The following is a 25,333-nucleotide window of genomic DNA, read 5'->3' on the forward strand; positions in this document are numbered from 1 at the left end:
AATCGCACAGCGTTAGCCTCTCTCACTGGTGTCTTTGTCTTGGTGATTTGCCCTTGTGGTTCCTCAAGATCTTTTCTTGTTTTGTAATTGCTGAGTAATGTTCCCCGGCGTGGGATACAGATAGTGATTTCTCAAAGATGGGAGCCCCGGTTCCTCGCACGACCTTGCCGGGAGTCCCGTAGAGTGGCGCTCCGGGCCCCCTGGGTGCTGTGTGGACACTGCCTATGTGCAGACGTGACCGCTGAGCTCCGCGCTCTGTGGGCCTGCCTGGCTGGCCGGCACCACCCCATAGGCGCCTGTCTGTAACTTCCTCTATTTCCAGAGACCTTTTTTTTCCCCTTTTTTGGTCTTCGTGGTTTATATTTATCAGTTTCTATATCCCCCGTTCCCTCCTCCGCACATCAGGCTTGGACAGACACGTGTATGCGGCTGCGGACACGCGTGTGGTGAGGGCATGTTCCCGTTTCCTGGGGGGCATCGGTCAGGGCAGGGATGCTGGCCACTGGGTCAGCAGTGCCGGGCTGTGCGTGGGGAGGGGGTGCGGGCGGGGAGGGGCTGGTGCCAGGGGACAGGGCCTTGCCCCAGTGAGCATATGAGTCAGCTTCCGCCGGAGCCATGTGTGTCCCGGACGAACGAATGACCATGTGTCATGTTCCCTGAGGAGTTTCGGAAGATAAGCAGCAGTTATAGATAGTCCGCATTGCAGGAAGAGCCAAGGTCATGCTGCCACCCACTCAAGGCCACAGCGACAGTTAGACCCCTGGGAGGGGGTCTCTCCCGTCCCGTGCATGTTTGTACTTTGAGGATGGGGGTGCGGGGAGCCCTGGGAGAACAGTGGGACCTTGCTAGCAGGTGCCGGGATCCTGGCCTCCCAGGACCGCACCAGGCCGGCGTGGTGCCATCAGTCACCCTCCGATAGCCCACCCTTTCTGCCCAGGGATGGTCTGTGCTCCCAGAGTGTGGGAGACTGCCCCATGTGGCCGGTTCAGAGCACCCACGCGCTTCCTACCTCCCCCGCTCAGATGAGGAGGCCGAACCCCGGAGCCACTCCTCTGCTTTCTGTCCCACTGTGGAAAAAGTTCGAGGAAAGGTGGTCCACTCTGTAAGGAGTACGGGCACTGGGTGGGTGGTGGGGGCGGCCTGAAGACCACCGGGGGGACCCCCACCTCATGGTCATGGCCGGGAAGGGCTCCAGCTAGCTCCCAAGTTCCTAGCCTGGGAGGCCACTGTTCTTTGAAGTTGAAGAGGAAATTCTGTACGTGAGTGTAGAGCACTTCTCGGGGGGAGGCGCCAGGGTTTGCAGGAGATTCTGTGAAAGGAGCTGGATTGCATGAAAGTGAAGAAAAATCTGGATTCTTGTAACCGCAGGCCTTGTCAGTCTGATGCTGGAGCTCCGCGGCCGTGAGTGGGGACAGACAGGGACGGCTCTGGGGTCGCACCTGAGTGGACCTCGGGTGGCGTTTTCCCGGGAGCCTGTCTACTTATGCTGTGTCTTCTCATCGTAGGTGGTGACTCGCCGCTGTGCACAGGTGTACCTGGGACAGGTGAGTCCTCGCTGTATCCCGCGGGTCCTGGCTTGTCACGTGGGACTGTCTTTGTCTTGATGTGGGGCCCTTCTTGGGGCTGTTGGGTTCCCTCTGGACCTCACACGGGACCCGCTTCACTCCCAGAGCCTGTGCATGGACCTCGGGCCTCTGGTACTCGCCCATGCACGCCTTCCTTAGTGACCAGAGCCATGACGGCCTTTCACATCCCCCACATCGGGCGTCCCCTATGCTTAGCCTGGGTTTCCTTCTCTGGGACAGAAGATGTTTCAGTCCATTGTCTTAGGGGTCGAATGAAGGCTACAAGATGCCCGTGTTGCAAGGCATCTGTGCCTGTCACGGTGCCATGGTGACCATGTGGCAGGGCGTCTGTGTGTGTCGTGGTCCTGTGGTGGCCGTGTTGTGGGACGTCTGTGTGTATCATGGTGCTTGGGCTGTGTGCAGTGTGGCCGTGGTGACCGTGTCGTGGGGTGTCCGTGTGGAGGTTGGTCTCACGAGCACCGTCCCTAAGCAGGCCTTGCTTGTGGATGGGAAGGTGGCCACCGGGTTTGGATGGCAAGTGCCCTTTGGCCAGTCCATGCATCCCTGGGCCCCATGTCCTCTGTGTGCCCGTGGTCCTCCCACGCCATGCTCTGTGTCTAATGCTTGTGGTGACTCATCAGTCCTCAGGCGTGGGAGCTGGCGGCCTCCTTCCTGTCCACCTCAGGCTGTCGGCTCCGAGCCGTGTGCTGTCCCTTTCTGCACTTTCTTCCCGTCCGACCTGGCCGCCGTCTGCTCCCTCCAGCTCTGGGGCCTTTCCCCAAGGGGGAGTCACCAGCTCTGCAGGTGTCCTGGTGCCAGCAGCCCTTCCAAGAGGTTCTGGAAGAGCCTCATCTTGGCTCCTTCCCACGGTGAGCTGCTGGCTCTGTTCTGGGAGGCAGACTGGCGTGGCACCGATGGACTGTGCTGGCTGGACCTGGCCGCATCAGGGGGCTGACGTGATGACCTGAACTCTGCCAGGGCAGCTGTCTACTGGCCAGCAGTGCTTCTGGGACCGTGTGGGACGCTGGCGAGACAGGAGGGCAGACAGCTCCGTGGGGGTCATCGTGCTCAGAACACATGGCTGTCTCCTTGATGGCCATCGTTCTTGAACTTCTCTGGTGTCTAGCTTCCTTCTGCTTATTGCAGGGGCTTAAGTACGTGGTGGGTGAGGCCAGGTCCATCCTCAGACCAAAACCACAGGCAGTAGGTCCTGGAGGCAAACCTCCCTTTGCAAATGTTAGCTTAGCTGATGAGACGTGCATGTGCATTGAGTTTCCCCGGGGGCCGGCATAGACGGGAAACCAGGATACTGGGTGTGCACCTTGTCCGCAACGGAAGCAGGGACCAGCAGAGAATGGGTGCATCGGGGGGAGTCATGCAGGGTGTAGGCTGTGGCTGGGGGCTCGTCCTGAGCTGCTGCTGCCCTGCAGATGTCCCACCTGCACCCAGCAGGTGTCTGAGGGGGAAGTCATGTGCTGCTCTGGAGGGCAGCGTCGTCAGGACCTTTGGCTTTCTCTGGCTCTGCTCGTTGGTACGGCGTTGAGGGTACAGAAGCACGACTGTGGCTTTGTTGTGTGTTAGCTTCCCGCCGAGATGGCCCGTGTGGGGCAGGGTCTGCTGGGTCATGACCGGGAGGCTCTGGGGCGTCCCCAGGTGGCAGATCATTTGTGACCGGGGCCGAGCTGTGCCTCTGTGCTCAGCGTTTCTGCAGATGCCTGTGGGCATGCGTGTCAGCCACATGTGCTCGCGTGCACACCCAGGTGTAGAGCTCAGTAGCGATCATGCGCATGGGACCAGTGCCAGGCCGGGCTCCAGCCAGGTCACGATACCTGCAGACCCGCGTGACCTCACATGGGGCCCTCTTGTGTCTGCGCCTCACTTCCCTCCGCTGTGTGTGGGGATATGGCCACGTCCCCTGTGGGCGCCGTGTGGGACGGATGGAGTAGCACGTGGGAAGTCTGGGCACTGGCTGTGGCTCGTGGGAAAGGCACCGGGTGCGGGACAGCCTTCTCCCTGGTTGGGCAAACGCGAGGGGGGCAGTCCCGGTCTCCCGGTGCCCGCGGCCTCTGCCGGTCTGTTTGGTTTAACCATTGTTCTCTGGCCGTCTGGTAGGGGAGAACCGGTTTGGTCGGTTCCCAGACGTACCATCTGCTCCGCGAGGGTGAAGGAGCTGGGACAGATGCGTAGAGGACCTGTTCCTCCGGAGCCCCCGGGGACACAGGGAGGGTGCCCCAGCTGGCAGGGGCTGGCCGGCCGCATGGAGGGCTGGGCGTGCGTCACGGCGATGACTGATGCTCCGGGCAGAGCGCCGTTGCTGCCTCAGTCTTGTCCTGCAAGGACTGTGTCCGTCCAGGAGGGCGGGGTCACGCCGGTGCAGGAGTGGACCTGCAGGCCCCCCGGGTGCACAGGTGGCTTTCCCTGGGACACCCTTCAGTCCAGCAGGTGCGGACGCCCCACGGGGCCAGTGTTCCCGGACAGCACCCAGCAGCTTTGGCCGAGGGACGGCCCGAGCAGCCAGTGCGGCGGCCCCGCGTTGGAGAAGTTCACTCCTACGAGCAGCCTCCGTCCTTGCGAGAGGCCGTGTCCCCGCCTGGTGGTGGCCGCGGGTGCGGGCGCTCCGGGCAGTGCCAGAGCCCGCTGGGGGCACAGGTGCGAGCCCTCACCTGGCTGCCAGCGCGCACACCTGGATTGTTTTTGCTTGGCTGTTATGGGTCCTCCCGCTGGAGGAGACAAGGTATAGAGTCACTCTTGAAATTTGAGTGGGCAGTTGGGGAGCTCTGCGGCTGTGCTCTTTGTTCAAGGGAGGCGAGGACAATGGGTGGTTTCTGTTGCAGGTGACATGAGGTGTCAGGTTACAGAGACGGAGGCTGGAGTTTGCAGACTGGGTCCTTGTTCGATGCACCTGCGGGGGCGCGTGGGTGTGTTGGGACCTTGTTCAGCATGATTTGTGTAAACACGCGGTTGGGGGAAGCGGTCCCGAGTGGTGAGGTTCATGCGGGGACAGTGTGACTGTTGAGGACAGGTGCCGCTGAGCAAACGGTGTCCGTGTCATATTCCTTACTGGGGGCCATGAGGGGATCTCCCCAAAGGGATTGGTTATCTCGGAAAGACTGCCCGCCGAATTGGACACTTGGAAGCTTGAGATGGATGGAAAGGCACCCCCATTAATGGTGCTCCTTTACCTGCAGAATTAGGTAGTGACGGCAAAGCTCAGGCTACCCACCTGTCAAATATTGGGAGGGCGGCTTTGCCCAGAAGGTTCACTGGAGTGCCTGGAGAGCTCGGCCTCTGGCGCCAGCTCCAGTCCAGGCCACGACAGCCACCGTGCAAATTTCTTGTCCTCGTTAAGTGTAGGTCTTTGGTTGCGTGCAGATTATTCCTGCCACGGACTGTTCCGCTGGCCGGCCTCTGACGGCAGCGACTGACACGCTGCGGGACACGTCAGAACACAGACGCAGATCTGCCCCAGCGGGACACGTCAGAACACAGATGCAGATCTGCCCCAGCACATCAGGGTCTTAGCCGAGTGATAGCCTCTGTTTCTGGAAGTCACAGACCCTGGGAGCATGTGCACCCCCAGCTGTGTCTGCACCCATGGCTGGCCCGCCAGGGTCTTTGCATCTCACACGAGCATCCTTCACCTTGTCCCAAGGACATTCCCTTGCTTCAGGCAGCAGAGACATGCAAACATCCTTGTTCTGTAATCCTCTGATCTTCAGGAAGCTGGGAAAGTCTCGGGAGTCCTGCCAGATGGTAGTCGAGCCTTCCGCTTGTTCAAGTTTATCACCTCTGGTTTTGGTAATAAGGCAAGTGAGACCCAGAAATAAAAACACTCAATGCTGCTTTTTCAGACGTTTACCTTGACACTTGAGTGATCTAAGAGTCACGTCTGGTTCCGCAGTGGGGTGTCAGAGGAGCCCGTTTTAATGGGACATGTGGAGTGGATAGTGCAAGGGAAGCCGAGGCTCAGTGAGCACACCAGGGATCCTGCGAGGGTAAAGCCAGCCCTTGTGTCCTCATCCTCTCTCTGTGGCTGCTGGAGCACCAGCCATTGTGCCTCAGAGCCCTGGGCCGCCTGACCCTGGTGATGCCTCAGTGCCTGTACCTGGCTCTGTCTTCTCAGCAAGCATGGAGGTGGAGGGTCCTGGTGTTAGTACTTGAGGCAGAGTGGGAAGTGTTCAAGAAACGCTGAACGTATCGAGTGTTCCCCAGGTTTCCCGTGGCCCCAATCCGGATTCAGTCTGGGCTCCTGTGCTGGGGCAGTGCTGGTTGCTGCTGTGCTTCCCTCGGTCCTCAGGGTCCTTCGTGAAGGTTGAGATCTGAATTAATGTGTGCGGGACACCGGGCGACAGCGTTGGAAGCCAGGATCCCAAACTCTGCTCAGATTCCCTTTCCTTTAACCATGTATTTTACCCCTTTTGGCGACCTGCTCTTGAAGGGAGCAGAGAAAGTATGGATGCAGGCAGCCCAGGGGCCACTTTCATGCACAGATCCCAGCGGGCTTCCGAGACAAGGCAGGGGTTCACGGTGGAGGGGAGCACAGACGTGGAGGGGGCTCTTCCAGGGTGGGCGTGAGGACCCGTGTCCCCCTTACTTCTCGTCTGCCAGGAACCTGGGATGTGGCTGAGTTTGGAATAGGGATGCAGGGAGGTCAGGTCAGATGCGTGTCCTCGTGAGCAGACCAGAGGATGCAGATGCACAGGGGACTGGCTTAGGGACAGGAGGCAGTATCTGGAGAGGTCTGTCCAGCCCAGAGCCCAAAGGGGCTGGTGAAATGCTTCCCAAGGACACGTAGCCCCGCAGCCTTCGGGTCTGAGTGGCTGCCCAGGGGAGCAGTGTGTGGGGTCCCTCCCTCCACCTCTTTGGGGTCACTTAGCATGACCTCCACCCCCCGGCACTTCTGGGACGGGTTCAGCCACAGACCTGGGTGGGCCCCTCCTGGGGGCTCAAGTGCACTCAGGGGAGCTCTCGGGGGCTGGCTGTAACCCTCTGGACCCTGCCACAGACCTCACAGGCGGGACAGACATTGCAGACGTGCAGAGGGATGGGGCAGGCTCTTTGTGGAAGTCGAAGGAGAGGGTGCTTGGGGATCGGGCAGGATGGGAGCCCAGGGCCCCCGGAGCTTTCCGGGGAAGGCCTTTGAAGCCCATGCCACTGACCGGCTGTGTGTGTCGGGGGGACCCTCTTCCGCTGACCTCTGCCCCAGACCTCTGTCTGCAGCTGCTGGCAGGACCGCTCCCAGGGCTGGCTCCAAAACCTGGTGCGTAGGTAGTTTTCTCCGGAAATCCGGGGCCCCGCCCCTCCCCGTTCTAATCACAGGCCAAACTCGGTCCCACTCGCTTTGATTTCACCGTTCCCTCCTGCACCTAAAATAACATCCGGGCCTTGGCCTTTTCAGCCTTGGCAGGGAGAGATTGCCCGCGTTTCCGGAAAAGGTCACCTGGTGTGCAGCTCCCAGGTGGGAGCCCCAGGGGGCAAACAGGAGCTTTGGTTCACAGACCCTCTGAGAAAGGCACAGTCCTCCGTGAATTAAGAAAAAAACAACAACAACAAAAAACCCGACTGTGTTGAGCTTCAACCCAGCATGCCTGGATTGGAAGCAGGGCCCAGCTAGATGTTGCGGTGGGCCTGGCCACGGGTAGAGGGAGGCAGGGCAGGGGACACAGTGGCCTGGTGTCAGCTTATGTCCACTGGGAGCTTGGGGTCTGGCTAATGGTTAGCACCTGTGCTGGCCACAGCTGGTCACACCGGGAGAGGCTGGCCCGCAGCTGTTCTGTGCACCGTGAGACCCAGGTGTCCCATGGCATGTCTGCGGCCAGCGGCCTGGTGCACTCGGGCTCAGAGCTGCCAGTCCCTGGGTCTCTGACCGCATGGTGGGCTTGGGGCTGCTGCTCGGGGTTGACTGGGGCGCTTGGTGGCTGGGGCGCCCCCCCAGCCGGCACTCACGGATGATAGACAGCTTCTGTGCCAGGCAAGAGCCTTAGGAAATGTTTCCAGTGAATGAATGTCCCCAGGTCTCAAGGCTAGAATCTGCCATGGAGAAGAAGGTTCTGGTCGTGGGTCAATTTTTTTTTTCCTGATGGTGTGGACTCTATAGCAGTCATGGGTTGTGAATGTGGGATGACGCTTGACGGTGGCAGGTGTGTGGGAATTGGGGGGAATCACAGCTCCCTGTGGAAGGCGAGGTTGAGCGCTAATTTTTTTCAACACTGTGAGCTGGGACGGAGTTTAGGTCAGGAGGGTCAGGAGGGTCAAGGTCAGGAGGGACGCTGTTGTGATGGGGCGTCTGTGGCCCGGGTGCATTTTTACCTGCAAGAGGGATCATTTTTAAAAGAAAATGCACACGACGGCATCCTGACCCCCTCCCTGGGTCCCTGAAGAAATCAAAGTCTGTGCAGAAAGGGGACCCTGGCTGCCAGTTTGGGGGGGCCCAGGGTTCTGGAATTCGATTCCTCCCCAGGTTCTCCGTGGCCCGGAGTCCCCACCTCCTGTTTTCTTATCGGCACCTGTGGGTGTCGGGCCGGCTGATATGGAATCTGGGACGTCCTGGCCTCACTTGGAGAGTCTCTGTAGAGAGCCAGGGGCCTCGGGCTGGTTTTTCCTCGGGTCTCCCCAAGTGCCTCTGAACTTTTGGAGGTCTCCCCATTCGTTCCAGGCGCACCCTGCATGTAGGCAGAAGCCAGCCCAGGCAGTGGGGCATCTGGGTCCCGAACATCAGAAGCCAAGCCCATTCCAGCCTCGTCACTGAGCTCACGTCCTCCTCCTCCTCCTCCTCTCCCTGGGGACACTTAGAGCAGCCTTGTTAGCCACGTTTATTTTCCCTCAAGCATCAGAAAACAATTCTGCAAGGGTACCTGGTAGGGCTTGGTCGGTGTAGCCTCTGCCTTCAGCTCAGGTCATGATCTCAGGGTCCTGGGATCGAGTCCTGCATCGGGCTCTCTGCTCATTGAGGGCCTGCTTCCCCCTTTCCCTCTACCCTCTGCCCTGTTTGTTCTCTCTCTCTCTCTCTCTATCTCTCGATCTCAGATAAGTAAATAAATAAAAGATTTTTTTTTTTTTTAAAGGCAACAATCCTGTAAAAGAAAAGGGAGTTTTGTCCTTGGCAGAAACCGTGTCCCTCTCTGGAGGACCCCCTGTACAGAGAGAATAAGGAAAGTCCCGTGGGGCTGCCTGGGCTCCTTCCACTTTGGGGAGAGGCTTCTCCAGCTGGCGGTGGTGACCAGGCACAGTCCCCACGCTGGCCCTGTGCCAGTGTGTCCCGTGGGGTGGCAAGCATGGTGCCTGTCCTCGGAATTGAGTGGGGTCTTGGATGGTAGATGGTTGAGAACCAGTGCAGATATGGGCCTGAGTCCCGTGGTGAGGACTGTCCGTTTTGTGATTTTGGGCTCAGACATCGCTTTCTGATCTCTGCACCAGACTGTAAATGAAGCACCCACTTAATAACGACAAAAAACAAAACAAAACAAAAAAAAAACATAAAAACTCAATCCAGATCCGAAACTTCATTCATTGCCTTTGAGGGTTAGGGTTAGGGAACGATTCATCCTGAAAAATCAGTAAATAAAGAGAAGCAAGCCTTTGATCTGCTTTTCTTACACAACCTGTACCCCAGGGTTAAAAATAGACGAAGAGGGAAAGTTCCGTGTAAGGAGGAGTTCTGGCCAGCGAATGCCAAGAAAGGGAAAGAGTTAAAATGTGCCAAACTGAAGACCGTAAGTAACCAAACGACCATGACCCTCTGTAACCTCCTGGGTCGCAGAAGGAAGCTGGTCGAGTCACATGCCTCCTTTGGGGAAGTTGGCTGTGCGTGTGGCCCTCACGGGAGGCCAGAAATCAGACCAGAACCACCCTGGGTACAGACCCATCCACGGCTTCCAGGAGGCATGGGGCCTGAGCCCCGTGGACGCGTTCTAAGGGGTCAGCGAGTCCCGGGGGCACGGGGTGGAGAGCGTGTCGGTCATCTCCAGGTATGCTGCGGGAGGAGGAAGGATCTCTGTGGCTTTGGAACGGAAGAGATGTCAGATAAACACTGTCAGACTCTATCTGGAACTTAATCCCAACAATCTGACTGTAAAAAAAAAAAAAAAAAGACAAAAACAAACTCAAACTTGTAAAACAGGGAAATTTGACCATGGAGTCGTGATATGGGGGTATTAAGGAATCCCTCCCCCCATTCACGGTACTGGTATTTTGTTGGTGTCATTTCAGAACGTGGTTTCTCTTCCAAGGAGGCCTGCTGACGTGTTTACAGAGGGGCCATGTGGTGTGTGCGGCTCATGCCGCGACGGTCCGGGCAGGGGCGCTGTGGGCGGTGGGAAGCCGGGGACATCGGGACCTTGGAGCTGGGTCAGGATGCCGGTAACGTGGGAGCATGGAGCTCAGGGCTTAGGACCAGCCCGCCCGCGGTCCCCGGGTTTTCCTTGAGCTGATGGCCCAGGCTTGCCCGAGTGTCTTCCTTGTGGCATTCTGGATGGATGGTGGACATCTGGAGAGACCAGTCCACAGGGTGATGTGTTTGGCTGAAAACCTGCTGAGTACATCAGCACAGGACACGGGGTTGACACAGTGTTTTCTGGACGGAGGCGTTTGCTTCATTTCTGCCTCCCCACCAGGGGCGGGAGCACTGGAAGAGAAGGTGTCTTGACCTTCGTCAAGCGAGGAGGAAGGGGCCCCGAAGGTTAGCGCCCTCCAAGAGCGTCAGGCGTCCTCCGCATACAGAGACGGGTCACACGCTTAAAAATACTACCAGACTGGACTGTGGTTGTGATTCTTTACGAAACATTACAGTGACAGATTCCTGTGCTCCGGTGGGGGGCGGTGGGGGCGTTAGAACGGGGAGGTTTTCCCGAGGTTTCTTGCGTGAACCCGAGATGAATGATTGACAGGTTCCTATCGATGCAGGAGCCGTCCAGCCTCCTTATGTGGGGGTTTTGTGTGTGCACATCTGCGACCTTGCTAAAACGTGTGGGTCACCCCAAACCCGCTGTCCCTGTGCATCTGCGATCACTCACGGACACACGTGGGACCTGCCGGGCACGTGTGCAGCTGAGGCAGAGCCGCTCCCCGTGAACCACTGTCCTTCCCGAGGCGTGTGCAGGGACACATGGCTTTGCACGGCTGTGCTTCTTGCTGGTGGGTTCACTTGGGAATGGCACCACGTACGCATGGGTGAGTCTAGTGCTCTAAGCTCAAGGAGATGCCCGGCCAGCATGCACAGTGACGGTGAGAATCCCAGGACCCACGACAGCAAGACTCGAGCGCACTGATAAGGTGTTGACTGTGGGTCCTCAGGCTGCTTCGTTGCCACGTCAGTGCCTAAGAACTCCCTTTACCCCTGACCTGCCCGTCAGAGAGCGTGGACCCCAGCCCACGTTTGCCGCCTCCCTGTGAGCCTGTGGTGGGCCGTTCCTGTGGCGTTTTGGGGTGCCAGGGAATGGGGAGGGAGGTCATCCACTGTGGTGCCATGGACGTGAGCCCCAGCCCTGCCGGGCACACTAGCTGCGTGCCCCACCGTGTCCAGCCTGGTCCTCTGCTCTGTCTTGGCAAAGTGGGGATGGGAGGGTCCCAGTCCAGTGGGATGCCGCACGGCCATGGGAGGACGGCGCTGCGGCTGCCCTGGGCTGGATTCAGTGTGGCCCCGTGCTGCCGTGACCCTGTGTCCTTCTCCCTAGGATGGTGACAGTCGCGTGTCACATGCTGTCCACCTGCTTCTCAGTCAGCTTGTCTTTTTAAATAGTTTGATATTTGGGCTGTCTGGGTGGCTCAGTCCTTAAGTGTCTGCCTTCAGCTCAGGTCATGATCCCGGGGTCCTGGGATCGAGCCCCTCATCGGGCTCTCTGCTCAGCAGGGAGCCTGCTTCTCCATCTGCCTGCTGCTCCCCCTGCTTGTGCTCCCGAGTCTCTCTGACAAAGAAATCTTAAAAAGATAAAAATTATAGAATGTTCAGGATTTATAGGTGGTTGTTAAATCGAAATTTGGACTTGTGGGATCCTAAGCCATACTTGCTTTTACGCTTGCTTGCATCTGAAACGGACGGCCGTGTCCGTTGGTCTCGGGGCTGGGGTTCCCCTGTTCTACTTTGGCAGACTGTGTGCCCACAGCGAACCAGCTAAAATTCCCCACGTGGCCGCCTCAGAGTGTTGTGAAACCTTAATGGGATGGCCGTCCGCAGCTGTGCTCTGGGTTTGCCCCGTCCTGCAGCCGTCCTGCGGGGTGGGGAGGAGCAGGTCTCTGGGGCCGCGCCGTCCCAAGACACGGACCTGCCTTCCGAGCCACAGCAGATCTCTGGCGTCTTAGGCTCACGTGCTGTCGGCTTGTGCGCTATCTTCAGCTGTGAGGTGACGGCCACCAGTGCCTCTGGCCAGAACAGGCTTGGGAGCGGATATAGTGGGTGCCCAGTCCGTGTCCCGTCCACACGTCCATGTCCGCCCACATGCAGGGTGACAGAGGACGGGGACGGGATCGGAGGCGCATGTGCAAGCGCCCGACCGGGGGCAGTGGGTGGCAGGCATCCGCGTTCTAGACCGACACGGGTGTCCAGCCGGTAGAGCAGCCGGGGATGACTTTATTGATTTAAACAATTTAAATTCTCTTTCTTACGGAAATAGAGTCATCGACGTGCCGTGTCGTGTTGGTTTCAGGTGTAGAGTGACGTCCCGGGTCTCTGCGTTATGTGCGCCGTCCTCGCCGCGATGGCTGTGGGCACTGTCACCTCACCACTGACTGTGTTTCCTGTGTTGTGGCCTTCATCCTGGGACTTGTTTGCTCCATCGCTGGAAGCCTCGGCCTCCCCCTCCCCTGCGCCCGTTGGCCGGTCCCCTCTGCCCCCTCCCTTTGGGCGCCCGTCCCAGTCTTCTCTGTACTTACGGGTCCTCTTCTGCTTTTTGTTTGTGTGTTTGTTTTGTTTTTTAGATTCCTCGTGTAAATGAGGTCCTGCGGTGTTTGTCTTTCTTTGTCTGAGTCGTTTCGCTCAGCCTAATACCCTCTAGGTCTGTCCGTGTCGCCACAAGCGGCAGGACTTCATTCTTCTCTGCCACCGAGTGACGTCTTGCTCTGTGTGTGTGTGAGCGCGCGCGCGTCACTCTATCCGCTTGTCCGTCGGGGGCGCTCCGCATCTTGGCTGATGTACAGGGTGCTGCAAGAAACATAGGGCTGTATCTGGGTTTTCACACGAGTATTTTGCTGTGTTTAATAAGAGGTTCATGTCCAAAACATACCAAGAACAGCTCAACACCAAAAAACCAAATAATTTCATTAAAAAATGGGCCAATGACCGGAATACACGTTTTCCCTAAGAAGCCACCCAGAGCGGGGGACGAGACAGGAGAAGATGCACGAAGTGAGTCATTGTCAGGGAAATGCAAATCCCGACCACGAGGAGCTGGGACCTCCCACCTGTCAGAAGGGCGAGTGTCAGAGGCAAGAAATGGCAGGTGCCCGCGAGGATGCGGGGAAAGGGGAGCCCCCTGCACTGTTGGTGGGAATGCAGGCAGGTGTGGCCACATGGGAAAACAGTATGGCGGGTCCTCAGAAGATGACAGATGGAAACACCGGGGGATCAGTAGTGACACTGCTGGATATTCACCCAAAGACGTGATCTCATTCATTTGGTTCCTAGAGGGCAAGACAGGATTCCAGTCCAAACAGCAAACCTCTGGAGGCTCTCACTGTGGCTCCAACCAAGACTCCCCCACCAGTTGCATTTGACACAAATCTGCCTTTTCTTTCTCTTTTTTAGAGAGGGCGGGAGGGGCAGAGGGAAGGGGAGAACCTCAGGCAGGCTCCACTTTGAGTGCAGAACCCGTGGTGGGACTCAGTCTCACGACACCAAGGGTCAAGTGCTCAACTGACCAAGCCCCTGGAGCCCCACGTCTGTCGTTCCTGGAGCGCAATCCTTGCTGTCCCGCACATGACCCCACACACTCAGTCTCACACTTCCCACCAGCCCTCGGTGCAGATCTGTCCCTCTGTGTTGTTTGGCTCCATCATTTACGGGGTTCGGGGGTGTGGTAAGTGCTGGGAAAGGTAGGGCTTGAGGTCGGCTGTTCCGGGAGGCATCGTGGGGGGTTGCCAGGTCTAACCTGCAGGCTCCCTGATGCCCAGTGTTACTCCCACGACCCCTGTTACAGCGCTGGCCTGAGCTGTGCTGGAGACCTCCCTGGGCACCTGACCCTCCCCCATGCTTTGCTCCTCGTCCTGCTCTGATGTTTTGCATTTCCGTCGGTCTTCCCCAGCACGTTACGTTTCTCGTGCACACTGTTTTCCCCACCTTTTTGCAGTTGCAAAGGGGAGACGGCCTCTCGTGCAGGGGCCCGGGTACCCTTCTGAGCAGGGGACCATTTCCACCCCACACCGGGGCCCCTAGGGCCATCTGGGCGGACTCCATCAGCCCACACTTGCTGCAGGGAGAGGCAAAGCCAGGAAGGAGCAGGAGGACCCCGGGGGCGCGGCGGGCCAGCATCTCGGTCCTCACACGTACATTTAGAGAAGACCCCGGAGCTGCAGGTGCTGTCCGTGTGCGTCCCAGCCACTCGGGAGGTCCCTGCCGTCTCTCTCTCGTCAGGGATTTAGCATCCTGGAGGATTTAGCATCCTGGAGGCACTTGACCTCTGCCCCAACCTCTGATGCAGGGATGCATCCACAGGAGCCCCGAGGCACGTCCCTCTCCTCCATGCCCCGCTCCTGGGGACACGGTCTCCCCTCTTCTGGCACCCTGGATCCCTCTTCAGGCTTGCTAGGGTCCGCTCCTTGCCTTGTGGACCTCTGTCCCCTCTGTCACAGGTGTGCGAGGTCCCGGAGGCTACAGCACGCGTTCCAGGAGACGGGCTTCAGGGAGTTCTCCCGATGAGTCCCAAAGCAAATTGCACTTGCCGCTGGCTATCCCGAGGCAGCCAGTAAGGATGCTGAGGCGTTGTAGACTGTAGAATGTTTATCAAAGCCCCTTCTGCGGGAGACAGACATCGGGGCCCAAACAACGTTCAGGCACATGGGAAATTGCGCTCCAGCTCAAAACTGGCCGGCACGCGGCTGTGGAAAGTTGTGGGAGAAAATTTGGGGATTTTATTGTGTTATATCATAGACTTTCAGACCCAGCCCATGCTGGACATCCAGCCTCCCGGACCGTAGAAAGGAGAGAAAAGAGACCGGCTTGTGTAGGAGGCGTGGCAAGTCTAAACCCAGCCAGTGGCCCATTCATTCGGTGTTCCTGGGTTGAAACTCTGGAGTCCGGAAAACCGGGGGGGAGGGGGACTCCCGGGGCTCGTGAAGCTGCGCGTGGGCAGAGATCCCCGCGCGTGTCCCGTCGGTGTGCCCCTGTGGGTCCCTCAGTAGGGACCGCTGGCCTCAGGCCCCAGGCATGGACCTAGGGTAGCCATGGCTTTCACCGATGAGCCCTGTGGCCTTGGTCAGGCCGGGTCAGGCAGGTGCCAGGAGCTTTATTTCCTCACAGGGAAGGAGGCAGCCTCTTGGGGAGGAGCTTCGAGCGCGTGTGAATGCTGTCCAGTGTGTCCCGTTCCGCATGCGGTCGGTAGGGTGGCGCTCTTTGGGGTAGGCTCTGTGAACACAGTCGATCCCAGGAAACTTCTTCCCTGGTTTTGTGTGTTTTGGGTCCAGCACCGTGTCATCCTTTTGGTGTTGTGTCCGGCTCTTAACTGTCGGAGGATAACCCGAATGGAGTCTCCTTAGTGTGGGAGCCGCATGGTTAGAACAGCCGGCAGGGTGTTTCGGGGCGGGCTTGTCTGTGGCCGGGCTCCGAGGAGCTCGCCCAGGGCTCAGGATCGCTACGGCTGAATGTCTTCCCCTGCTCACAGGGGAGGACCCGAGGGGACAGGCTGTGCCAGTGTCGCCAGGACGTCCTGTTTGAGGAGATGAGCTGGGGTTGGAGCCCAGTTTCTCCTGCAGAAGGCGCTTTCCCTGGTCCTCATGCTAAAGTGACCAGACAGCAGCAGAGGCACCCTTGTGGGTGGTGATAGAGCCCGGTGGGCTGTGTCCTCTGAGTCATGGCTGTATCCAGTGGGCTCTGTCCCATGGGTCATGTCTTGTAGGTTGTGTCTTATGGGCCATGTCCTGTGGATCGTGGACTGTTTCTAGTGGGCCGTGTCCAGTGGGCTGTTCCCTGTGGACACAGTGGACTGTGTCCTGTGGATTCTATCCAATGGGTCGTGTGCTGTGGGCCTGTTCTATGGGCCACGTCGGGTGGGTTGTGCTGTATGTGGCTTGCCCATGTGCTGCCACGGTGCAGGTCCATGGACCCCCCACTCTGTCTCTGCACCGTCTCCCTCCTCAGCAGTGGGACCAGGTCCTCACTCTGCCCGGCACCCCTGCCCGGCCTCAGCAGCTGCTGCACTCCTTCCCCTGCCCCCTGGCCTCCGTGGACAGCTCCGTGGACAGCTCCACGGACAGCTCCGTGGCGAGAAGAGGACCTGCTAATAAAGTGGGTGCTTATCGAGGGTGGACCTCATGCCAGGGAGCAGGATCTCACCCGAGGTTTCTGTGTTGGGTCATGTTCTGCGACCGCTCCCACGGGCAGCTGGGCACGGAGGATTCCAGAGGTGCAGTGTCCGTGGGCGTTCTGGAGCATGGCCCTGGCTTGCCGTGTGCACCGGGCTCTGTGGTGCTAGCGTCCTCTGCCTTGCCTGACACTGTCACTGTCCTCGCACGTGGGGGACGCGTGCACCCCACGCCTGACAGAGTGGCTCCCCCTCCCCACCGTCATTCCAGTCCCCAGCCGCATGCGCCCGCCTTTGGTCAATCTCGGTGCAGCTGCCACGAACCCGCCTTAAGAACACATTCGATCCTGTCACCCCTCCTCAGACACCCCTGCGGGGCTCCTCCTCTCAGAAATGCTCTGACCAGCTTTGGGCTCCCGGAGCCCCGACCGCAGGACCCCCACCTCTCTTGGCCTCGAGGCCGGTCCTCCCCAGGCACTCCTGGCTCCTCTGGCCGGGCTCCAGTCTGGAAGGCCCACCCTTTCTGCCGCTGGATGGCGCTCCCATCCCACAGCCCGTCAAGGATGCTGCTGTCACCGCTGTGTGCTGCTGTCACCACTGTGCTGTTCCGTTCCACTTCCAGGCCTGTCACCCAGCCCCGCTGGGAGCCGTGGGGCTCAGCGTGCCGGTAGTGGGGCCTGGTTCGGATGGAGCGTGTGTGTCCGACGCTGGCCGGGCAGGATGCCCACTGGGTCGTCCTGGGCATGTATGAGCACAGACGGGGCTGCGGGAATGCCCCGGTCCACCTGCCAGCGGTCAGATGCCCCAGGATGGCCATCCTGGGGACCCCTATGGTGCCCTTCTTGCTGTGGGGAAGCTATGGTCCTAGTCTCTGCTGGGCTGCTCAGTGGGCGCACTGGGCCCCCTTCCCAGGACCGTGAGCCCTGCACCTTGGGACATCTGGGTGGGGTGGAGGGACTTCCCTCTTGGTCTACACTTGTCAGCCTTTGAGGGTCTCAGAGTCTCAGAGCCGGCTCCCCCATGGGGCCGTCCGTGGTGGGAGGCTTGGGCCCTGGGGCAGGGCTGGGACGGGTACTCCAGGAGTGAGAACTGCAGTCTGTCTCTGGTCTGCTGTCCAGACAGGTGAAGGGAGGGCTGTCCCCACGCTGTCCCTCGGGATGCCCCACCATCCCACAGGAGCTAGGCCACCTGAAACAGAGACCCCGGCCGTGGGCTCCAGGGCTCCCCACACGTTGGGGCGGGAAGGAGACCGCACGTGACACCCTCAGCGGCAGGGCCCCCAGCCCTGGTGTCGGGGACAGGATTGTGGGGGCCCAGCGCGACCCACCACGCCCTCCCCCTATCCTTTTAATGAGGAGATGTGTTCTCGTGATGAAGTGATTAAAATGAAAGCATCTGCGTGTGTGGGGCATCCTTGTCTGTGAGCCCACGCGGGTGTCCCTCTGAGTGTAAGGAACGGGACTGGATGTTTGACAGTGAAATCCGGCCGGTTGCCAGTGTAGACCGTGGCGGTGGGGGACGGCCTTGTGCTCCTGACTCCGAGTGGCACGTGACCTTGGTCCCTCCAGCCTCAGATAGACCGGGAGCCTGTCGCACCGCCTGACATCTGTCCACCTCTCCCCTCTCTCTCTGCTTTGGCCTCCGGGAGACTTGGAGCCCATGTGTGTTAGGAGCGAGCCCACTCCTCTTCTGGTCCAGTGACGCACTTTGACCTTGTTTTTGTGTTTGCTTTGTGGTTTCGTGAGCATGGTAAGGGGCAGAGGAGCGTGGGGGGAGGGAGGAGGGCGGGCACCAGCACCTGTCGGTTTCAGGGTGCTGGCCGGCGACCTGTCCACCCAGCAGTCAGTCCGTGGTGGGTTGGTCTCCAGGTGGTGGGGGGGCTCCTTGGACACAGGAGACCCCTCGTTGTGTCCCTGTGTCAACCACCCCCAGGGAGGGGGCAGGTGTTGGTTCCTGAGGACGGGGCCCCCGCCTGGTGAGGCCTGTCCTGCTGGCCGTCGGCCCTGTGGGGCCTTGGAAGGGCCAGCCCTGGGCCGGGCAGCGGTGTCTGTGCCCTGCGAGCAGGCATGCGTGCTGCCGCCGTGGGCTGGGCGTGCCTGCCGGCTTAGGCACCACTGCCCTTGGGACCTCCCCAGCCCTGGTGGGGCGGGCGCTGTCCCACCTGCTTTCGGCCCCGCCACCCCCCTCGGCGCAGGAGGGCGCAGGACTCCAAGCAGGGAAGGGGTGAGGTGGTGGGAGGGAGCTGCTTCTGGAAGGAAGGAGAAGCCGCAGCCGGCCCCTCAGCAGCACGGTAAGTTCCACCCGGAGGGCTCTGTGGGGCCCCCACCGCGGGCTGCCGCGTGCTCTTGGCATGGGGTCTGTCCCTGGCGCCCCTCCTCCGTTTGCTCATGTCCTTGCTCTGCAGCAAAGGGGCCGTAAAAGTTGCACATGGGACTGTGGTGGCTGCTTCCTGGGCTGCCCCTGCTGGGGAGCCCAGACGTGGGTAAGAGCTTGGTTCCCCACCCTGGGTTCCTCACCCCCGCCCCGCCCCAGGGGCCTCCTTCCTCCCTGCCACGGGCCTTTCCCAGCGTCCTGCGTCCGTGTGGTGCAGACCAGCTCACGCACCCTAGAATTCTGAGTCCTTGGTGACAAATATCCACAGATAAAATCTCAGAGTGAGCACGACCTTGCTTCTCGTAGAGGAGCATGGGGACCAAGGAACGCTGTTGTCATTTCCTAATGTGAGCCTGGTATGTCTGTCCTAGAGAGGCCACAGGAGCCGTGGCTAGGGGTCGAGAGCGTTAAGGAAAGTTCAAGGTGGGCGCCCCTGATAATGACTTTGTTTCTGGCCGCCTCCTTCTGGAAGGGAGAAGTGTCTGTCTGGCTGTCTGTCTGGCTGTCTCTCTGTCTGTCTGGCTTTGGGCAGGTTGCTTGTTAGAGCCTTGCTCCTCTGCGGGACGGATGGTGCCGTGGTTGTGCCGGGCACTGTGTTCGTGTGGACTCCCGCAGGTGCTGCCTCGTGGGGTCAGTCTCCCCCGTCCCCCCCGCCTGGCGCCCGAATGCGTGTCTCATGTTTATTTAGAGCTCGTGTTTGGTCAGCTGCTGTTCCTAGCCCTCTACGCGTACTTCCTTACTGAATCCCGCCGACCCTCCACTTTCCAGAGGAGGAAACTGAGTCACAGAGGGCTGCCTCAGTCTCTCCGAGGTCGGACAGCCCGGGGAGCTGCAGGGCTGGCGTTGGACCCGGGCCTCGGAGCGAGAAGCCGGTGACCCCTGCAGCCCACCTGCTGGGCCGTGAGTGAGTGACGTGACCTTCAGATGTGGCAGCCGAACATGGCCGGTGGTGGCCTTTGAAAAATGTTTTTCGTTTATTTTTCCGTTTGCCCATGTGGCGTGCTTCCGCGGGTGCCTCCTTCCCGAGGGCACAGCTGGCCTGCTCCCTGCCCTGCCAGGGCCCGCGAGCCCTGCTTCCTTGTAAATCTGGCTTCAGTTACGCAATCGTCCCTTTTGTTCTTTTTTACAAAACTGTTCCTGCCACGAGTTTCAGGGCCCGTCAGTCAGCCCGGCGGGGTGCAGCACCCAGGCCTGGGCTCCGCCGACCCTGGCGCCCTCCCTGCGCTTCCCACCTTGCGGGGGGGCTTTCTTTGGTCTATCCTCAAGAGCCAGAGAGGGTGAGAGGAGGCGGGAGGCAGGGGTGCATGCAACCTTTCATCTCTAGCCCCTGGTGCTGCCCTCCCTTCCATGTGAGCAGGAGCAAAGGTGAGCTCCCCAGTGGGCTCAGAGGCCCGCCTGGCTGCGGACACCCTGCCTCGGGTCCCTGTCTTTGGGGACGGGGATGCTCCTGTGAGTCTGTGCACAGGGTGGTCATGCTTGACTCGCGGGGCGGTGGGCACAGTTAGTGGGGGACCCCGTCAGGGAGCAGAACGCACATCGGACCGGTCTGGGGAGCTGTGCTGTTCCAGAGCCTTCTTTGATCTCCGAGATCTGTGCATCCCCACACGGCTCTGCGGGGGACAGTCTCTTTCCCCCAATGTCATCGATCCCCTGTGTCATGACTTTGCCAAGGAGGACATACTTACTACCTTCCACTCTGCTACTCTTTTAGGTGATGAGTCTGCTCAAGCCTGGTACGTTGGGTTTTGTTATCCTAAGGAGAAAGCTAAGTAGGTACTAGGTACTTAGTACCAAAACACAGAAGCAGTAGCTCTAGCTCTACCGTGGCTGGATCATCTGTTGGGCGCGGTGAACTTAGTGGTTGACTTATTCCCTCCTTCCTCGGCATGCCGCGCTCTCCGCCTGCTCCTGGGGACAGGATGTGTCCCCAGAGGATGAGCGGAATGTGGGAGTCAGTGCCCTTGCGGGTCTTCGTGGCGGGGGCACAGAGCATGGATAGGAATGCCTGCCGTCAGTTGTGTTTGTACGGCTGAGATCTGGGCCCTTGCAGGATATGTCAGCTGGACCAGGGATCAGGGGTTGCTTTGCTGGGAAAGCAACATGTGAGTGGAGAGGTCTAGGATTAATAGCAGCTAACCAGGTGAGGCTGGCCTAAGTGGGTGGGGAGTGTTTCAGACCTGTAGAGCATGTGCAAAGGTCCTGGAGCAGGAGGGGTGGAGTGTGCTGGTGGGACTGGAAGGAGGGCTGTGGGGCAGGGGTGGAGAGGGGGATCCGCCCTTTGCCCACAGTGGTGGGATATGGGGGCACAGCACCAGCATTGGCTCCCGTCCACCTGTACAACTGGTGCCCACGCCAGCCCATCGTGTAGGGGCAGGCCCCTCCCTGCTGACATGGGGACACTGCCCAGGGTGTGAGTCTTGTTAGGCAGGTCTGCTCCATCCTGGTTTGCCAGAGAACACGCGGGAATCGCAGATGCTAATGATGTATTTGCTCCTCGCCGGCCCTGCGCTGCCCCACACCCCCCTGCAGAGGGCTTGCTGTACCTAGCAGCCCATTTCATGGATGAGGAGCTCGAGGTGCCTGCCCAAGGTCACAGAGCAGGAGCCTCAGAGTCCTTGCATGGTCCTGCGGGCACAGCCGCCCAGAAGGGTGTGCTGTGGTGTTGGGGGCTTGCTGTCAGCGTCCTCCCTCTGCCTTCCTGCCTGGGGCTCGCGTGTCCTCGCTGCCCTCCCCACCATCCCGAGGCATGGGCAGAGACGTTTGCGCAACGTCCCTTTTCCCGGAAGCCCGTGCGAGCGATCCGACCTGTGGCTCCCACGCCATGCTGGGAGAGCCACACGCCGTGTCTTTTAGCCCGGACTGTCCCTTTAGTTGGGAATGCGGTGCCCCGACCCTGGTGCCTTGTGGGCTCTTTCCTGAAGCTCAGGCCTATGGAACATTCGTCTTGTGCCACACGGCCTAATTTCGGGCGTCCCCCGAGCTGCAGACCCAGGGGTGCCCCTGGGGAGGGGGATGGGCTGACGGGCTCCCTGCCCATCCTGCTCATCAGGTCCCCTACAAGATCAGTGATCAGTCCCACAGTGGGCGGGGCTCTGGGACCTGGTTGCAGCCCTAGCCTCCCTTCCATGGGCCTGTCCCTTAGAAGGGGCCCGATTATGAACCGCGAAGCCGTGGTTTCCCAGTGATGTGTGGGCCGTGTCCCCAGGCGTTCTGGAGTTACCCACTGGGTATGAGAATGGTGCCCTGAGGATGGGGTCCTGCAGAGTGGGGTTCTGGAGGACAGGGCGCTGTGGGGGTTGGGGTTCTGGAGGACGGGGTTCTAGAGGATGGACCCTGCGTGCCAGCACCTCCTGGTCCCTTAGCCCCAGGTGAAGTAGGGGATGGGATTCCTGTGCTAGGAGACAAGGAGCGTGGCTGAGACTGGGCCGGGTGAAGGACCTGGTCGCGATCACGGGGCGCCCAGTGGCAGAGCCTGTGTTGTCCAAGGAGCCTTGTCCCTTGACAAAGCCTGGACCAGCTCCTCCCAAGAACAGGCACTGGGCCTGCTTTCCGCCCCCGGGGAACCGACTCGGAAGTGAGCCCCAGGCTCAGTGGGCCTCCCTTCATAAGACAGTTGCATGTGTCCGCATGCAGATCTCCCCACCGGTCCCTGTCCTCTCCTAGCCCCTCCTAAAATATGGGCATGGACCCAAGTCATCCACTTGGGTGATGGGGACGTTGGAAAGGTATTTGTGCTCTACACACACACTCATGTGCCCCCTCTGGTCCCTGTCTTCTCCTGAAATATGGGTGTGGGCTGGTGTCCCACGGCTGCAAAATCGGTCTTGCTGTGCTTGTTTCTTATATAAAATCACACCATTAGCCGAGGAAATGAGGATTGGAAATTGCAAAAGTGTGTTGAGCAAGGAGCCCCCCTGGGCTGACGGGACGAGTCCTTACCAGGTGGGATGCCCACTTTGCTGCTTGCCGGTGCATCCTGGACCCCGGAGGCTTCCCCAGATGGCCAGGGAGGCTGGTGACGTCACAGGGGCCCAGGACCGCTTTGGGGGCCAGCGGAGGAGCTCCTTTTCGGAGACACGGCAGGGGGGAGGGGTAGTGCAGGCTTTGCGGTTGGCCTGGTGCAGGTGTAACCTTGGCCCCAGATTCCACGGGCACCCCCCGCCCCCCTGCCTTTGGGTTTCTAGGGCCTTTTGGAGTTGCAGGCTGCGATAAGCGCGTGCCAACGCGGCCGAGGGTGAAGGAGGCGGGGCCGGGCCGAGGCAGGTGGGGACCCGACGCACGTACAGGAAGCACCTGTTGTCTCGGCACACGTGGTGAGGTGCCTGAAGAGCGGCGTGTCCTTGGAAGTCTTCCCAGGGAAGCAGGCAGGCCGCTGTCTTCTTGCAGAAGCCCCACGAGAAACAGGCAGCTCAGGAGGCCTGGGGCCTCCCAGATGAGGCTAGGGTGTAGGGTTCTGGGGAGCACGGGAGACTTTTAGTAAGTTGGTTTCTGGGTCATTCCTAAGCCACGAACTGTGCTGTGGTATGTGAAGGGGAACCTGCTTTGTGAACCCCGAGAGCAGGTAGAGTCTTTGTCCCTGAGCAAAGACGCACCCAGAAGGTAGCCTTGTGTCCCCCTCTGACCAGCGCCGTGTGTGGCAAAGTCGTGCCCCGTCCAGTTGGCCTACAGGCCGCCGGGGCTGCGGATTGACAGGGTTCTGAGCTGGGTGTCAGAAGCGGCTACCGCATCTCAGCTGTGCGGCTCTGCACACGGCGCTGTCTTCCCGAATGCCCGTTTCCCGGGCTGGGGGGCGAGGATGGTCCCGTCTGCTTTCCTCGGGTTCCCGCCAGGAGCCAGGTATCCCCCAGGTGTGTCTGTGCTTGCCGATCTCAGCCAGCCCTCACAGGACACCATGCTGGAGGAACGGTGAACCACGGTCCGAGGCTGGCTTTGCCTCTGTCCCCGGAAACCCTCCTGTCACTCCGCCCCTGCGTGCACCTGTTGTGGCCACGCCCATCCCCTTGCTGTCCCCCAGGTGCAGAATGATGCCATTTCAGGGTTTGGGTACCGGCTGTGCTGTGCCCAATACACATTCCCTTCAGGTGACGCCCCCCCCCCCCCCCGCAAAGACCCTCAGCCCCTCCACGCTGAGCTGCGGCTGTCACCGTGAGGTGGCCGGTGGCCTCGCTGCCAGGCTGGGGGTGTGGCCCGTCATCCACTTGGGTGATGGGGACGTCGGAAAGGCATCTGTGCTCTGTCCACACACTCATGTGCGTGGACCGTGTCTGCTGGTTCTTAGTCCATGCGCTTCTGTTCTGTCTAACTCAGCCTCAGGCACAGCTGAGTAATGGCAGGTAGGCAGTGACGGAAGGGTAGGCAGGCCCTGCCTTCCCATCTCGCTGTGTGTGTGTGTGTGTGTGTGGGCGCGCGTGCGAGTGTGTGGGTGTGTTCAGCGGTCTACATTTCATGCACGTATCTGTGCGTCTGTGTCCTCTCATCTGTCTGCCATTCATCCGTTGCCAAGGGATGTGGGCGGGGATTCTTGGGGGGCCTGGCTGGAACCCAGCTAGCAGGCCTCAGGGCGGCTTTGGGGAGAGTGGGTCCAGCCTCCCTGACCTCCTGGGGGGCCACTGTCCTATGCCGCTCAGGGTCTAGGCACTGAGGGAGCGGGCTCTGTCAGCCCCCAGACTCATCTGTAAGGGGACGTGTAGGAGAGGCACGCACCCACCAGGGACAGCCATCGGGCAAGCTCTCTAAGCGTCCTGTGCACAGAGGAGGGTACCCTCTGGGTCCCGCCTCTGCCTGGGGTTCCGGATCACAGCCTCGGGTTTGCCATTGGCTTAGGCACGGCTTGGTGTGACTTCTGGGGCGTGCCATCTCCATTCCCGAAGGGGCCTTGGGAGTCTTCCTTGGCATCTTCCTTTCACTCTGGAGTCGGGCTGAGCCAGGTGCCCAGTGACGCGCTGGTGATGTTGGGTGTCTGAGCCTGTGAAGGGTTCCCCAGGTCTGGGGCCAACAGGGAGCAGGAGGGAGGTCTGTGAGATCTGGGTGTCCTGCCACGCATGTTCCCAGCATCACCCCCCTTCTGGCGGGCGCCCTGGCTGGTCCGCAGAGCAGGGCTGGGACTCACAATAGGCCCGAGAGAGGAGCTGCCGCATCGTGGGAAGGGCTCTCCCGCCTCTGCCGTCTCGGGCAAAGCCTTGCACACCGCTTGAGCCTTGGTTTCCCCACTTCTGGAACGGGGGAGGGGATTCCTACTCCCGCGGTTGCCGGGTGTGTCTCCTGAAATGCTGTTTGCTCCGCCGGCGTGTCGCACACACATGCACACGGAAGGGGCGTGGAAGTTATACACTCGGCACAAGCTGAGGGTTTCCCCTGCTGAAAGCCTTCTTAAACCGTAGACATACTCACTACTTTTTTTTCCCCAAGTAAATACTAGTGGCTAAATTAATGGTAACCGTGACCTTGGTTGAGTACCACTTGTATACAGATGGGGGCCGGCACACACCTCTGCCGAGGGCCACTTGCCTGGGGCTGCAGGTGGGTCCGTCTCCCCATGAATCCCACTGGGGGTTCAGGGAGCGTGTGGCTGGGAGTCCGCAGCCCACGGGCTGAGATCCCCCGATGTGCCAGAGACCGTCCCGGGCCTTAAGATGAGCCTGCGGTCACCACATTGACTTCCCACCCGTGTCTCGACTAGGATGGGCCATGTCCTTCCCTCTCGGCAGACTGAGGGCTGCGGGCTGGGGACGGGGACCAAGAATGATCAGTGCTTTGTCGTTTGCAGGCTCCGGGGGCTTCTGCACCATCCGCTGCTCTCTGCCGTGCCAGACCGCCCAGGTGAGTGGCCAGCACCGTTACGTAGCTCATCCACTTGTACCCGCCTGGGGTCAGACCTGACAGGGAGCCCCTGAGCTTGGTGTTACTTTATTCTGTGGTCATCATACTTCTGGTTTTGTTCTGTTTTTT

The 25,333-nt window shown here is 60.0% G+C and overlaps 1 protein-coding gene across 6 annotated transcripts in view; it reads left to right on the forward strand.

The window, feature by feature from the left end:
• Nucleotides 1-25,333, forward strand: part of TNS3 (tensin 3) — a 201,693-nt gene that overhangs the window by 70,091 nt on the left and 106,269 nt on the right. For 3 of the 6 annotated variants that reach the window (XR_006384240.1, XM_044245710.1, XM_044245711.1), the window contains exons 1-2: nt 18,214-18,302; nt 25,152-25,204. The gene's annotated coding sequence lies outside the window, so the exon portion shown is untranslated. Of the gene's footprint in view, nt 1-1,087; nt 1,103-1,505; nt 1,545-18,213; nt 18,303-25,151; nt 25,205-25,333 lie in introns of those variants that run through there. The other 3 variants (XM_044245715.1, XM_044245712.1, XM_044245714.1) reach the window with 3 other exon arrangements.

Source organism: Neovison vison, chromosome 4 (assembly GCF_020171115.1).
Source record: "Neovison vison isolate M4711 chromosome 4, ASM_NN_V1, whole genome shotgun sequence".
NCBI lineage: Eukaryota > Metazoa > Chordata > Mammalia > Carnivora > Mustelidae > Neogale > Neogale vison.